Here is a 5540-nt window from a genome sequence, read left to right as displayed (position 1 = left end):
AGTAGCTGGGAAGCAGGAAACAGCTCTTTCCTACCCCCAGTCACCCATACCACTCCCGTGTGACCCTCAACATTGCTTCAGGGACTGAGCAGCTCTAGAGAGTACTGCATCTGGACACTAGAGGGCACCACATACAAATATATAATGCCAAAGAAACCTGGTTCAAAGTAAAATTAATTAAACTCCTGAGAAAGATGACATCAACCTTATGACTCTTCCTGAAAGGGAGTTCAAAATAAAAATCATTAACATGCTCATGGAGGTATGGAAAGATATTCAATAACTCAGAAATTAATTCTGGTTGGAGATCCAATCATTGAAGAGCACAATGGAGGGTACTAAAAGCAGATTATATATGGTGGGTGAGAGGATAAATGAAATAGAAAATAGAGAAGAGGAATACAAAGAAGCTAAGGAACACAGAGAAAAAAGGATGTATAAGAATGGAAGAATATTGAGAGAACTGTGTGATCAATCCAAATGGAAAAATATTCATATTATAAGGGTACCAGAAGAAGAAGAGAGAGAAAAAGGGATAGAAAGTGTTTTTGAGGAGGTAATTGCTGAAAACTTCCCCAATTTGGGGAAGGAGATAGTCTCTCAGGCCATGGAGGTGCACAGAAATCCCAACACAAGGGACCCAAGGAAGACAATACCAAGACATATAATAATTAAAATGGGAAAGATCAAGGATAAGGAAAGACTACTAAAAGTGGCCAGAGACAGAAATAAGATCACATATAAAGGAAAGCCCATCAGCCTATCAGACTTCTCAGCAGAAACCTTACAGGCCAGAAAGGAGTGTCATAATGTACTTAATGCAATGAAGCAGAAGGGCCTGGAAACAAGATTACTTTGTCTGGAAATATTATCATTTAAATTTGAATGAGAGATTAAATAATTTCCAGATAAGCAAAAGCTGAGATAATTTACGTCCCACAAACCATCTCTACACTCTATTTTGGAGGGACTGCTATAGATGGAATTGTTGCTAATGCTTAATAGCTGTCACCAGAGGGAACAAAAACACAGTAATGAAAGTACAATAGTAATTACTAAGCAAACATGAAATTAAATCAGCTATCCCCAAAGTCAATCAAGGGATAGACAAAGAATACAGAATATGATACTTAATATATAAAGAATTGAGGAGGAGGAAAAAGGAGGAGAAAAAGAAAAGAACTTTCAGATTGTATTTGTAATAGCATATTAAGTGAGTTAAGTTAGACTCTTAGACAGTAAGGAAGTTGATGTTGAACCTTTGATAACCACAAATCTAAAGCCTGCAATGGTAGTAAGCACATACCTATCGACAATCATCGTAAATGTACATTGACTGAATGCACCAATCAAAAGACATAGAGTGACTGAATGGATAAAAAAACAAGACCCATCTATATGCTGCCTACAAGAGACTCAATTTAAACCCAAATACATACACAGACTAAAAGTGAACGGCTGGAAAAAGATATTTCATGCAAGGAAAAGAGAAAAAAAGCAAGAGTTTCAGTACTCATATAACACAAAATAGGCTTCAAAACAGAGAAAGTCACAAGAGACAAAGAAGGACATTACATAATGATAAAGTGGTCACTCAATTAAGACGGTATAACTATTATAAATATCTATGCTCCCAACACAGGAGTACCCACATATGTGAAACAAATACTAACAGAATTAAAAGGCAAAATAGAATGCAATGTATTCATCTTAGGAGACTTCAACACTCCACTCACTCTGAAGGACAGATCAACCAGGCAGAAAATAAGTAAGGACACAGAGGCACTGAACAACACATTAGAACAGATGGATCTAACAGATATCTATAGAGCTCTACACCCAAAAGCAGCAGAATACACATTCTTCTCAAGTGCACATGGAACATTTTCAAGAATAGATCATATACTAGGCCACAAAAAGAGCCTCAGTAAATTCAAAAAGACTGAAATTGTACCAACCAGCTTCTCAATGCCACAAAGGTATGAAACTAGAAATAAATTTTGCAAAGAAAATGGAAATCCCACAAACACATGGAGGCTTCAAAACATACTACTAAATAACCAATGGATCAATGACCAAATAAAAACAGAGATCAAGCAATATATGGAGACAAATGACACCAATAAATCAACACCACAAAATCTATGGGACATAGCCAAGGCCATGCTAAGAGGAAAGTACATTGCAATACAGGCCTACCTCAGGAAAGAAGAACAATGCCACATAAGCACTCTAAACTCACAATTAATGAAAACAGGAAAGGAAGAGCAAATGAGGCCCAATGTCAGTAGAAGGCGGGACATAACAAAGATTAGAGCAGAAATAAATAAAATTGAGAAGAATAAAACAACAGAAAGAATCAGTGAAAGCAAGAACTGGTTCTTTGAGAAAATAAAGAAAATAGACAAACCCCTAGCCAGACTTAACAAGAAAAAAAAAGAGTCTACACACATAAACAGAATCATAAATGAGAAAGGAAAAATCACTATGGACACTACAGAAATACAAAGAATTATGATAAAATACTATGAAAAGTTATATGCTAACAAACTGGATAACGTAGAAGAAATGATAAATTTCTGGAAAAATACAATGTAACAAAGCTGACCAAGGAAGAAACAGAAAATCTAAATAGACCAATTACCAGCAACAAAACTGAATTGGTAATCAAAAAACTACCTAAGAACAAAGCCCCTGGACCAGATGGTTGCACTGCTGAAAATTATCAAACATTTAGTGAAGACCTAATACCCATTCTCCTTAAATTTTTCCTAAAAGTAGAAGAGGAGGGAATACTCCCAAACTCATTCTACAAGGCCAGCATCACTCTAATATGTAAACCAGGCAAAGACACTATAAAAACATGAAATTACAGACCAATATCCTTGATGAACACACATGCAAAAATACTCAACAAAATATTAGCAAACTGAATTCAAAAATACATCAAAAAGATCATTTATCATGATCAAGTAAGATTTATTCCAGGGTTGCAAAGATAAAAATCCATCAACATCGTCCACCAAATCAACAGAAAGAAGGACAAAAACCACATGATCATCTCCATAGATGCTGAAATAGCATACAACAAAATTCAACATCCATTCATGATAAAAACTCTCAACAAAATAGGTATACAGGTCAAGTACCTCGACATAATGAAGGCAATATATGACAAACCTACAGCCAACATTATACTTAACAGCAAGAAGCTGAAAGCTTTTCCTTTAAGATCAGGAACAAGACAAGTATTCCCATTTTCCCCACTTCTATTCAACATAGTACTGGAGGTCCTAGCCACAGCAATCAGACAACACAAATAAATAAAAGGCATCCAGATTGGCAAGGAAGAAGTTAAACTGTCCCGGTTTGCAGATGACGTGATACTGTACATTAAAAACCCTAAAGAATCCACTCCAAAACTACTAGATCTAATATCTGAATTCAGCAAAGTTGCAGAATACAAAATTAATTCACAAAAATCTGTTCCATTCCTATACACTAAAATGAACTAGCAGAGAGAGAAATTAGGAAAACAATTCCATTCAGAATTGCATAAAAAAGAATAAAATACCTAGGAATAAACCTAACCAAGGAAGTGAAATAACGATACTCTGAAAACTACAAGAAACTCATGAAAGAAATTAAGAAGATACCAATAAATGGAAATGCAACCTGTGTTCACAGATAGGAAGAATTAATATTGTCAAAATGGCCATCCTGCCTAAAGCAATCTGTAGATTCAATGCAGTTCCTATCAATGTACCAGCAGCATTCTTCAACGAACTAGAGAAAATCGTTCTACAATTCATATGGAACCACAAAAGACCCAGAATAACCAAAGCAATTCTGAGAAGGAAGAATAAAGCTGGGGGATTATGATACCCAACTTCAAGTTCTACTACAAAGCCACAGTAATCAAGACAATGTGGTACTGCCACAAGAACAGACCCATAGATCAATGGAACAGACTAGAGAGCCATGATATAAACCCAACCATATATGGTCAATTAATATATGATAAAGGATCCATGGACATACAATGGGAAATGACAGCCTCTTCAACAGCTGGTGCTGGCAAAATTAGACATCTACATGCAAGATAATGAAACAGGATTATTGTTTAACCCCATACACAAAAGTAAACTCAAAATGGATTAAACACTTAAATGTAAGTCATTAAACCATAAAACTCTTAGAAGAAAACATAGGCAAAATCTCCTGAATATAGGTATGAGCAACTTCTTCCTGCACACATCTGCTCGAGCAAGGGAAACAAAAGCAAAAATGAACTCATGGGACTACATCAAACTAAAAAGTTTCTGTATGGCAAAGGACACCATCAACAGAGCAAAAAGGTATCCTACAGTATGGAAGAACATATTTGTAAATGACACATCCACCTAAGGGTTAACATCCAAAATATATAAAGTACTTTCACGCCTCAACACCCAAGAATCAAATAACCTGATTAACAAATGGGCAGATGATATGAAGAGGCAGTTCTCCAAAGAAGTAATTCAGATGGCCAACACACACATGAGAAGATGCTCCACATCACTAATCATCAGGGAAACGCAAATTAAAACCACAATGAGATATCACCTCACACCAGTAAGGATGGCCAGCATCGAAAAGACTAAGAACAAAAAATGCTGGTGAGGATGTGGAGAAAGGGGAACCCTCCTACACTGCTGGTGGGAATGTAAGCTAGTTCAACCATTGTGGAAAGCAATATGGAGGTTCCTCAAAAAAATAAAAATAGAAATACCATTTGACCCAGGAATCCCACTCCTTGGAATTTACCCAAAGAATAAAATTTCTCAGATTCAAAAAGACATACGTACCCTTATGTTTATGGCAGCACTTTTTACAATAGCCAAGAAATGGAAGCAACCTAGGTGTCCATCAGTAGATGAATCTATAAACAAGATGTGGTACATATACATAATGGAATACTATCCAGCCATAAGAAAGAAACAAATCCTACCATTTGCAACAACATGGATGGAGCTGGAGGATATTATGCCCAGTGAAAGAAGCCAGGCAGAGAAAGACAAGTGCCAAATAATTTCCCTCATTTGTGGAGTATAACAATGAAGCAAAACTGAAGGAACAAAATAGCAGAACACTCAGAGACTCTAAGAAGGGACTAGCGGTTACCAAAGGAGAGAGGTGTGGTAGGGCAGGTGGGGAGGGAGGAAGAAGGGAATTGAGGGGTATTATGTTTATTACATATGATGTGGGGATCACAGGGAGAACAGTGTAGCACAGAGAAGGCACGTAGTGGATCTGGGGCATCTTGCTGCACTGATGGACAGTGACTGCATTGGGGTATGGGTGGGAACTTGATAATATGGGTAAATGTAGTAACCACATTGTTTTTCCATGTAAAACCTTTACAAGAATGTGTATCAATAATATTTTAATAAAATTTTTAAAAATAAACATAAATAAATAAATCTCCCTGAAAAGAAAAATGATAGTTCAATAATCAAAATTAAGTGCAAGATGAAGGATTATTTTCTGTGGGAATGTTT

The sequence above is a fragment of the Manis javanica genome, chromosome 1 (genome assembly GCF_040802235.1).
Source record: "Manis javanica isolate MJ-LG chromosome 1, MJ_LKY, whole genome shotgun sequence".
Lineage (NCBI taxonomy): Eukaryota > Metazoa > Chordata > Mammalia > Pholidota > Manidae > Manis > Manis javanica.
This window is presented reverse-complemented; position numbering follows the sequence as displayed.